The sequence below is a fragment of the Castanea sativa genome, chromosome 10 (assembly GCF_040712315.1).
Source record: "Castanea sativa cultivar Marrone di Chiusa Pesio chromosome 10, ASM4071231v1".
In the NCBI taxonomy this organism is placed as follows: Eukaryota; Viridiplantae; Streptophyta; class Magnoliopsida; order Fagales; family Fagaceae; genus Castanea; species Castanea sativa.
In genome coordinates, this window is record NC_134022.1 from 26,668,751 (window position 1) to 26,681,008 (window position 12,258).

The 12,258-nt window shown below is 31.2% G+C and overlaps 1 long non-coding RNA gene across 1 annotated transcript; it reads right to left on the minus strand.

Annotated features, from left to right (window-relative positions):
• Positions 1-9,542: 9,542 nt before the first annotated feature.
• Positions 9,543-11,929, minus strand: LOC142614227 (uncharacterized). Its single transcript, XR_012840383.1, has 3 exons — positions 11,595-11,929; positions 10,111-10,172; positions 9,543-9,825 (listed from the first exon to the last, which is right to left on the minus strand). It is a non-coding gene; the product is annotated as an uncharacterized LOC142614227 (long non-coding RNA).
• Positions 11,930-12,258: the final 329 nt, after the last annotated feature.

The window sequence follows — 12,258 nt, forward strand, 5'->3', positions numbered from 1 at the left end:
TTTTTAGATTCAATAGAATCTATGCTGATTATTTTTTACTATCAACTTAAAGAGTTAAGACGATAATAAATTTTGTTTGGGTAAGGTGAGATTCGTACTCAAATTATTTAATTAACTATATCAAACTTTTATCATTTGAGTTTACTAAAACTCCCCCACACTAACTAAAATCCTTTTTCTAACTAGAGAGAAATGTAACAAGAACAATAATAAATTATCTTGGTTTGAGATTAGCGCATTTTTTCCGTACAAAAACTATGCTCATTGGTTCAAAACACAATTAAAGAGAGATAGAAATTGCACATTGTTCTCAAAGGAAGGAGTGGATTGCTTTGTTAAGTGGGTCCCCCATCCTATTGGATGGTTACAGTTGAATTCAATTGGCCATTGATTACAAACAGTGAAAGAATAAAAGCCAATTTGAGTTTCATGAACAAAATTTGCTTCTTCCTTCTGCTACAGCCTCTCAAACAAAAGCATCTTGCATAATAATTTGCAACTTGAAAGCAATAGAACCGATATTGGTCTGGCAAAGGATAAAATAGGAAGAAAAACATGGTTATTTCCACTGCTTCCATATTGGCAAGGAATATTGTGAAGCAATCTAACAACTATTGCTCCCTCAAAGACTAGATTGGCTTGTTGGACTAATCTGTAGAAATAGCTTAACAGAATGTTTTTTGACACTATAGGAGACAGATGAGCTCCCCGAGGGATCCATAACGAAAATACTCATGGATATAATTATTATTGAGAATTTGTTAGCAAAGTGCTTAGTTTGATTACCCTGAGAGGAAAATTATTCTAAAAGCATTAGAATACATGAGTTATCTTTTGATGTTTTTGCTTAAGGATTGTCTTAAAGAGTCAATTCATGTTGTTTATTTTCAATTACTTATAGTTTAGAGGTGAATATGCATGAATAGTTAAGCAACATATGAATCAATATAATTAAAAACTAGCTTATAATCTAGTGCTTGCATACTCATTGATTCATTAATTAAAAAAAAATCAAAATTAGATTCATATATGAACGAATAATAATTTTTTGAAAAAAAGTCTAAATTAGTTTTAAATGGACTTAAAATATAAATAATATTATTACACATTCAAATTTTTACATAGGACTATTTTAATAAATATCTAATAGAGTGTTTTTTTTAAGTTTATATTTATAAATATACATATAAAGACAATTAATAAAAAAAGTTAAAATGTAGTGATATTTGACATAAAATTAAAGCCTATTTAAAAATTAAAGATCCTTAGCATCAAAGCAGTGGGTAATTAGAAAAACATTTGGCACGAAATTAGAACGCATTTAAATTTTTTATTTTGGTTGAGAGAATGCAATTAAAAAATTTTGGATTTTTGATAAAATTTTTACTTTAATATATTAATATTATATAATATATAATGTAAAGACCCACCAGTTGTTTTATAGCCTTCGATGGCTTATAGTCTTCACGTATTAATAACATGGGAAATTTCCAAATTTGACTGTACATGAGTCATGAGTGCGCGACATAATTTAGTGGTTCAACCTTTTTTAAACATTTGAATAGACTTAGGCTGCGTTTGGTTGGACGATAAATGAGTTTCAGAAAATATTTTAAGCATTTGCGTGTATTTAGCAACCAGTTAAAATTTGGTCAAACTAAAAATCACTTCCCATTGACTGTAAAATACCCATTCCCAGACTGAAAACAATTTCCATTTTTATTTTACCTTTAATTCATTTCCGTCTCTCATTTTCGCCTCTTACGCACTCTCGGGTTCTCGCTCTCTCCCTCATGCCAGTCGAGCTCCACCGCCAGTCCGAGCTCAACCGTCTCCCTCACGCCAGTCCGAGCTCAACCGTCTCCCTCACGCCAGTCCGAGCCACACTCCAAATGACCCACACACCTCCGATCGACCCATCTGTTCAAACCCACCCTCGCCGGAAGTCCCCTCCATCTTTGTCGAGCAATACCCATCCCTGAAACCCAGAAAACCCACTCCGACAAACCCACAACTCCAACGAACCCACAACTCCAACAAACCCATTTCTCAAACCCCACCACACCCATCCCTCAAACACAGAATATCCATTCCTCAAACCCACTCCTACGAACCCATTTGTTAAACCCACCACTCCGACGAACCCACCACTCCACGAGATCGAACACAGTCGCCTCCGCCGCGAGATCAAACCCAATTCCCTCCGCCGCGAGATCGAACCCAATCGCATCGGTCTCTCTTCCTTCTTCTCTCAATTTGACAGGATTTGATGAATTTTTTTGTTGGGTTTGGTTTTTTTTGTGTTTATATATTGAAAAATGATATTATATATTCGTTTGGAAGCTAAGAAAATGTGAGAAAACTTGAGCAACAAGTAGAAAATGTGTTTTCTATAGTATTTTCAAGAACACAACCAAACACCAAAAATATTTTTCAAAATATTTTTTAAAATGCAACCAAACACTAGAAGATATTTTCTTTTCCCGAAAATATTTTCACCTAAAATTATTTTCCACTCGGAAAATATTTTACACTGAAACAAACACAGCTTAGAGAATCTCTTTTGCTGAAAAATAGAGTTTAGAGAATCTTTTTTGCTTTCTGGTCTGTAGTTGATGAAATTTCTAAGCGATATATAAAATTATCAGAATAGGTTTTGAATGAATTTACAGCCACCCATACATGTTACAACTTTTGAATATGACTCGTGCAAAGAATATAAAAAAAATTATGAGCATAGCTTTGACCTGCTGACCTTTATTAAATAGGAAAAAAAAAAAAAGAAGTAGCACAAGCAGAAATCATCATGCTTGCTCACTACCATACCTAGGCCTATTCACGGGTCGGTCTGGGTTGGGTTTATGCCCAACCCAGAACCGACCCGACCAAACTGGATGGCCAGAAATTCAACCCGTCACCGACCGGCATGGTTGATCGGATTGGGTGGATCACCTTCAACGGACAGCGGTCGGTTTGGTCGGAGTTGGAGATCTGAAAATCGGCCAAAATTCGGCGATTTAACGGCAAAATCAGCAAATTTTTGGTGATATTTTTGCCGGATTTTCTTCGAATTTGTTGAAATCTCATTAGATTCGGCGAGATCTCGCTAGATCTAGTGAGATCTCGCCAAATCCAATGAAGATTCCATGGATCTAGCTAAGATCTCGCCGGAAATGGCTGAGATCTTGGTTCGGTTGTGTTTCTTCGGGTTTTGGAGAGAAAACCCGCCAGACGACCCGCTGTTTTCGGGTTTTGGAGGCCGAGACCTGCCGCTAACCGCCACAATATCGGGTCGGCCGGTTTCAGATCAGTCGCCAGTCGGGTCCTCCTAATGGGTCAGGTCTCGGATGGGTCTGGACAGCCCTAACCAAACCAATAATGGACTAATTGATTGTTCACATGCATGTATGCATTCTTCTTTCTTTCATATATAAAATTATATTATTTTCTCATCTCTTTTATTGGCATATCATTTTTTGCTACTTCTAATGGTACTAATTTCTACTTCCTTGACTTGAATCAAAGGCTCATTTGGTAATGCTGTTCTAGTAATGTTGCTTAAGCGTTGTGAAAATATATGTGGGTGAAAAAGTGTTGTGAAAATACGTGTTGTGTTGTTCAAACAACGAAAACTGTTGTTCAAACAACGTTACGAAACAAGCCCTAAGTTACTCTTTTTCATAAGTGCTTCAATTACATTAATATGCTATATCGATTCTGTTCTTATCCAATGATTTACAACCATTTGTTCTAATTATATATCCTTATAAGTTATTAATCCAAAATATCCAAAATATTGTATTTGTTATTTCTTGACCATTAAGGGCCCGTTTGGTAGAGGAGTTTGAGTTGAGTTGTTTGTAATTTTTAAAAATACGTGTGGATGAAAAAGTGTGTGGAAATGTGCATAAAATTGTTTAAAACTTGGTAGAGTGGGTTTGAACTACTCTACCAAACAGGCCCTAAGTTGTACAACTCTTTAATCTTTATTTCTCTTATTTTAAACTTATATTCCATGTGCTCAATTTTAAACCTAATTTATAGCATTTAAATTATAAAGTATCACTTCAGATTTCCAACTTTGCATTGACTCAATGTCTAGATTCATTCATTAATTAACACTATATATATATATACACACACACACACTAGTGTGGGTTGCACATGCAACACACGTGCTGACCCTTTAGTGAGAGAATTAATATAGATTTTTTTTTTTTTGTTGAAGAAGTATGAAGTCTTGTACTTAAATTTAAAATAGCTATTTGAATATCTATGTACTATGACAATTTCTTAGAACTTATTTATTAAATGTAATATTTACTTACCAAAAAATGGTACAAAGAATGATAATGAATGTCATCATCTTTCTATAATATTTAAATTTTCGCAATGAATAATAATATATGCTACAAATTTTTTGAAGATCTTCATTAAATTAAATATTTGCAATCATCTACAATGAAGATTTTGTTATTCATATTTCATTCTTTATTATCTTATTTTATGAGTCTAACTACGGTGTTTAGCTTATTTATTTTTAATGAATATCCTTTTAAGTAGGAAAGTAAATTAAAATAAGAACAAAATAACGAAAGACATATGTCATCAAAGTTTTTATTAGATAAAATTATAAGTGTAGAAGATTTAAACCTAATAAATTAGTGTTCTCTAGGTAACAAATAGAACACCATATATCATTATTCTAACTTTCCAAGCATGACTACCAGTCTACTACATAAAATTTAAAATACACAAAGAATTTTTTGGGACATTAAAATTTAGTAGAAGTATATTAGACATTGCACAATGGAATATTTTAGGAATTATAAGATTTTGTTAGGGTTTAACTAAGAGAGAAACAATAGGAGCATATGCTCATTTACAAAATATAAATGATGAAATTATTCAACTTTACTTTAGGGGGAATGCAACTACCCCGAACATAAAGGATGAAAGTGTTACTTCGTCAATTTGTGTGTGTGTGTTATGTGTGTGTAAAACAATATGTGTGTGTGTGTGTGTTTTTATTTTTATTTAAAAAAAAAAACTTGCAACAATATGTAAAAAAAAATCAACCTAAAAAAATTATGCATTAAACAATGAATTTTAGTTCAACAAATTGAATAAACCAAAAAAGAAGTCTAGAAACACAACAACAAGTCACGATATTTTTACAATACCTTTACTTTTAGTTATTGTGAGTCCTAGTTTGATATTTTATTATTTTATTTTAAAGTAATGTTATGTCCACAATATTCTCATAGTAAACTTAGGTGGTAAATTGCTATTAGTTTTAAATTAGGCTAACCACTTTTAACCGTGTATTTAAAAATAAAATAAAATTCCAATTGAAGAAAATCATGCCTAAAACAATGAGTTTTGGCTTACTAAATTTGACTAAACAAAAAAGAAGAAGTTTAGGAACACAACAAAATGTCACACAAAAAAGAAGTTTAGGAATATAACAAAGCGTCACAACATTTTTGTAATATTTTTTATTTCCAGTTGTGGTAGATCCTAGTTTGATATTTTATTATTTAATTTTTACATTCACAACATTTTCACAATGAATCTTAGGTAAAAAATTATTAATGGCTTTAAAATTATGAATTAAAAAAAAAAAGCAAAAAGAAAATACAAGAAAATTGTGCGTGAAACGTACAGTGAATTTTGGCTCACCCAATTGGACTATATATAATAAAAAAGAAGTCTAAGAGTACAAAAAAATATTAAAACATTTTTACAATACTTTTATTTTTAGGATCCGAATAGATATATATATTTATTTTATTTGAGAGAAATGCTACATATATAACATTTTTAGAATAAATTATAAATGACAAGTTGTTATTGGTTTTAAATTGAACCCAATACTGATATCACTTTTTTATCCTTCAAAAATACCTTGCTACATAAAATTTGTTACAAAATTATTGTGAAAATGTTGTAAACATAGCATTTCTTTTTATTTATTTTATTTTTATCTATAAGGAACTAAGATCTCTCAATCATGAAAATATTGTAACAAAAAGAAGATGTTATAACATTTTCATAATACATTTATTTTTAGTTGTGATTGTTCTCAGTCTCTTATTTAATTTTATTATTTTATTTTGACCTTTAAAAAATTGGCACCTCAATAATTATGACAATATTGTAAAAATTTGTTGCGTCAGTGTAATTGTGTATGCATATATAATATTTAAAAGTACAAGCAAAACTAGCGTATTGTGAAAAAAAATGCCAATGAACAGTGCAAATTGTTAATAATTGTGAAAATATTGTAAGAATTTGTTAAATCAGTGTAACTGTACATACACATATAAATATTTAAAAGAAAAGACAAAAACAGCACAACCAAAACTGGCAAACTGTCGTTTATGGGAAAAAAAAGCCTAATGAACAATGTTGTGAAAGTGTTACAAAAAATGTTGTGAATGTAGTACTTTTTTTTTCATAATACCTTTAGTTTTAGTTATGGATGATTCTAATATGATATTTTATTTTAACCTATAAGGAATTAACATATCAACAGTTGCAAAAATATTGTGACAGTTTATTGTGTTAATTACCAGTTTTATATATAAAAAATAAAAAGAGTGGACAGGATATTATCCAGGAAAAAAAAGTAGAGAAAAAAGAAAAGAAAAGAAAAGATAAAAAAACAGTGGAAAAAAAAAAAAAAAAAGGAGCAACTGTTCAAAACTTGGGAAAAAAAAAAGGACTCACTAAACCAAAGCATTGTTATAGTTACAGTGCTACAGTGCATGCACGCATTCGCGCTTTTATTATAAAGATATATATGGGTAATTCTACCATACCCTTTTTTTTTTGGTATGGTACCCACTAGTAGACAACCTGCTATACCAGGTTATCAAATTCTCACATTTGAAAGTTTTATCTTCACAATGTGCAATTCTAATATCACATGTGATAGTTCTTTTGTCACATTTGGTGGTTTCTTTTTTTTTTTTCCACATTTGATGGTTTCATCCTCACATTGTGCAGTTCCAACGTCACATTTGACAGTACTTTTGTCACATTTGGTGGTTCTCATATTTTTTTCTCACATTTGATGGTTTCATCCTCACATTGTATAGTTCCAACATCATATGTGACAGCTCTTTTTGCTACATTGGTGGTTTCTTTATTTTTCTCTCACATTTGATGGTTTCATTCTCACATTGTGTAGTTCTAACATCACATTTGACAATACTTTTGTCACATTTGGTGGTTTTTTTTCTCTCTCATTTTGGACTGCCCATCCTTACATTGTGTAGCACCAACATCACATATAACTGTACTTTTGTCACATTTGGTGGTTTATTTTTTCTCACATTTTTCGGTTCCATCATCATATTGTGCAGTTCTAACATCACATTTGACTATTTTTTTCTCACATGTGGCAGTACCAACATCACATCTGACTGTACTTTTGTCACATTTAATTGTACCATATTTTTTTCTCACATTTGACAATTTTATTGTCACATTGGGCAGTACCAATATCTCATGTGATTGTACTTTTATCACATTCAATGGTTTCCCCCCTTTTTTTTTTTTTCCCTCACATTTGACAGTTTTATTGTCACATTAAACATTACCAATATCACATGTGACAAAAATACCCCCTGAAACTCTAAAAAATTACTATCATACCCTTAAAACTTAAAAAATGACTGATATACCCTTAGAACCTATAAATGACTGAAATAACCCTAAAACCTTAAAAATGACCGAAATACCCTCTAACCCTTAGAACCTAAAAAATGACCATGAAATCTAAAAAAAGTCTGAAATGACCTTGTAATCTAAAAAGTGACTAAAATACCCTTAGAACCTAAAAAACGACTATAATACATCTGAAACCTAAAATATAACCGAAATACCCATAGAATCTTAAAAATGACCGAAATGACCCTAAAACCTAAAAAATGACCGAAATACTCTTAGAACCTAAAAAATGACCCTAAAACCTAAAAAAGGACTAAAATGACATTGTAACCTAAAAAGTGATTGAAATACCTTTAGGACCTAAAAAAATAACCGTAATGCACTCAAAACCTAAAAAATGACCGAAATACCCTCAAAACCTAAAAATTGACTGAAATACCCCTTGAAACCCTCTAAAATTACTAAGATACCCTTAGAAACTACAAAATGACAAAAATGAACGTGAAACCTAAAAATGACTGAAATGACCTAGAAGGCTGAAACCTAAAAAATGACTGAAAAACCCTTAAAACCAAAAAAAATGACAGTAATGCCCCCGAAACCTATACAATTACCAAAATACCCCTAAAACCTAAAAATTGACCAAATTACCTTTAGAAACCTATAAAATGACTGAAATACCCTTGAAATCTAACAAATGACCACAATACCCCCTAAAACCTTTATTTGCAAGACCAAAATGACAAAAAAAATTTATATAATCCCTCTACTTGCTTCCCCCCCCCCCTAAAAGTCTCGATGGAACTTATAAATTTTCTTTTGTCATTAAGTTGTTTTACTTTGTTGTATACTTATTGAAATTTAAAATATGATAAGTTATCTAAAAAAAACTATCTTGTATACACACACACACATGCATTTATGCATGTGTGTGAGAGGTTGTCTTAACTAATATATTTAGTAGTTAGTACCACAACTTAGTGCCCTAGTGTTGACCTAGACCTTATGATTTTAATTTTTTTAAGTTTTATTTTGAAATTGCTACAAAAATACTTAGGGTTGTGTTTAGATGGCAACATTTGGATTTGGATTTTAAATCAGTGGATTTTGATTTTAAAATTCCTTGTTTAAGTCTTTTTATACAACGAAGGATTTGAAATTCATTATTTGAAATTCCATTGTTGGAATACCTAAATTTGGATTTGGATTTGGAATTAAGATCATAAAATATTTTTTCCAATTATTTTTCTCTTAAACCTTCTACATTTTAATTTTAGTAACATTTTTAATAAATATATGAGTTAATGAAAAAGCCATTGATAATCCAATTGACAAAATGAAAACTAAAAATTTGTCATCATAGCCAACTAATAATTTGCTATCAGTAACAACTTGGGCTTGCAAAATATGAATTTATCATATAACTTATTGAATTGAGAAATCTCTATTTGAAATTCTATGAGAAATTAGCTCAAGCACTTGCCATGCCTTCTTTTTAAACCCTAGACAGAGTTATCCTTGCAAAGAGAATGCCAACTCATTAAAACAACCAAGGCAATCATTAAACCCTAGAAGCTTATTTTTTGAAGTTCAAATTGCTAAACACTATTGTTGGAATTTGGCTGCCTCTTCAGAAGGAAAAGGAAAAGGCTTGCTACAAATAGAAAATTGGAAGAACTCAACAAATTTTGATGTTCAGCAACAATGTATTCTTTGTTTTTGTCTAGAAGTTGATTTGACTGATACTGAACGTAAAAAAAGGTGCATGAAGTAAGAGCAGCTATCACGACCCAAACCTGATACCTGGATTTGTGACCATGACATATTAACAAGAACCAACTAAAATTTTAAACAAAAGCTTTCCTCTTTCTTTTCATTGTTGTTTTTATATAATTTTTCACTTGATATTCAGAGCATCTACATTGTACTCCAAGGGATAACTTAATCCACCAGTTATTTAATTTCGAAATTTCACATAATACATCTCTTAATATATTAAAGTACACAACTTTCATTAGATCCTAAAATACACAATACTACAAAACTAAGCATCAAACTTCCAAAACAGGGGCTATACTTTTAAAACTAAAACCAATTCCTCCCAAAACTCGACTAAGGCTCCTTCTGCTCCAGAATAAAACTTGTTGACTGAAAGAGTGGAAGTGGTGAGTTAAATAGCTCAATAAGGGTAAGTTACATGAGAATTTAACAAGAATGCATGTAAACCAAAGCATTTCATTTTATGGCTATTTAGATAGGAGAACATCTTTTAGTTTTATGCATATTATTTTATGTACTTTAGATTTTGTAAGCATCACAGACATATATTTCATGATTGTATGCAATATCCCTATTCAAAACCTTTTAGTGTTTAATATTCTTTTTAAAATAACCTCATGAATTACCAAATGCTCCTATCACTTATCCCTTTACCTGAAAGCAGAAGAACCAAGAGCCTAAGGTCGAAGGAGCTCAAACTTGGGCGCTAGTAATACCTATACCAAATATCAAAACTTATTACTATTAATTCTACCTTAGCATAAATTTATACATACATCTCGAAAACCTAAGTCTCAAAATCAAGGAAATTCTAATCCTACCTCAAAGAGGTTCCCCAAACACAAGATACATATATCAAAAACATGATTCACATAACCAAAGAAAAATCATTATATTCACATTCATATTCAATCATATAACGAAGGAAACACATTCAATTCAATTGCAAGGGTTTAATAATTCATTAGGTTTTTACAACTTGTCTACCAAATGCAAAGTAAATGATTTTTTTCCAAAATGACATTTTCTAAATAACCAAATGGCAAAGTATTAACAAGCCATTCTTTGATTTTCTTACTTGCATTAACATTCTTAATTAAGTAACCAAAATACCCTGGGCAGCCATAAGGCAGCATAGAACTTAGTCATTGCAATTACAATTTCGTGTAGTCATTTAGGGTTAAACTTTAAACTTAAAACAAGGACTAGCTTCAATTAGCAAATGAAAATTAATATTCACACTTTTCAAAGCTGAATCTTATAAGTTCAAGGAATTATGTATAAAAATAAGTAAATCCTCATTAACTTCAAGGAATTATGTATAAAAATAAGTAAATTAGATTTCCAAAGATTGAATAAGTACATAATCCTCATTAATTAACAATATAGTTTGTCGAGATATTACAGCAGCCCACACACAAACAATAAACAACATAGCAGAATAAAAAATCAAACTTACCTCTCCTGCCATAGAGGACAAATATAACTAGCCCCCTTTTCTTTTTTCTTCTTAAAAAAAACAATTAATAGTATAACTAGTTTATTTGCAAGAACAAAAACACAAAGTAAAACTTAACTTTGGCCTTCCAATAAGTAGGTTTCATAGTGATATAGGATATACCAAATTATGCACTAAAGGTGGCCTATAGCAAAAACAAACTGAGGCTCTAACATACTGTACCTAGCCAAATCAGCTACAATAATGGTGACTAGATTTAAGGCGATGTGAAGAGAGGGGGGGAGAAGCATTATACTAAAAAGATAACAATACTAACAAATATGTACTCCTAATAGACCATTAGAAAACCATCCTATTGGCCATAATTATATTTCCTCTTTAATGGAGAGGTAATTAATGTTATTGCCAAGCACAAAATTGAGCTTGCAAAGTTTAATTGCTACATGATCAACATAATAAACATGACTAGCCATATGAAAAAACAAACAAGAAGAGAGCAAATCAGTTCAAACTTATAAAGTGTAGATAATACATGAACTCGATCTCAATGTCTATATACCATCTTCGATTTCTGTGTTGCTTCTGAAAAAACAAACAAAGAATTTGGGGAAACAAAACAAACAAACATGGCAATTAAGAGATTTCGCATATTTTATGGAATTAGGGTTTTGATCCTAACCTTCCAGTTCCGCTATATCAAAGTGATTTTGATCTTTTTGAGAAACCTTCACCGGTGAGTAAAGCCATGAGACGTAGATGAAGATCACCCAAGTGAAAGAAGAGAAGCGGTTTGAGAGAGGAAAACACGAGAGAGTCGAGAGCTCAGATGAAACAGTCTGTGACTTTGTGTGTGTGTGTATTTTTTTTTTTTTTGGCTTTTATACTAAACCCACTTGAACGGTAGCAAGTTTTTCATTAAAATAAGAGAACGGTTAGGATTAGAGCAAGTAAAATCTATGGTTCTGATTTTAGCAGGTACCGTACCCACCAAAAAAATATATGGGTACCATAGAAGGACCCTATATATATATATATATTCCACGGGATTTCATACTCACTGACTCACGCTAGTAACTAACACATCTTTTATAAACTTAAAATACTTTTAAGGAACTCAATTATTTTCTAAAAACCTTATGACCTCCCTGGGTAATTTATCATATGTTTTCTCTATGTCACTAAAAACCATAATAAACCATTTAAAAATTTGCTTCTTCCTTCTGCTACAGCCTCTCAAACAAAAGCATCTTGCATAATAATTTGCAACTTGAAAGAAATAGAACTGATATTGGTCTGGCAAAGGATAAAAATAGGAAGAAAAACATGGTTATTTCCACTGCTTC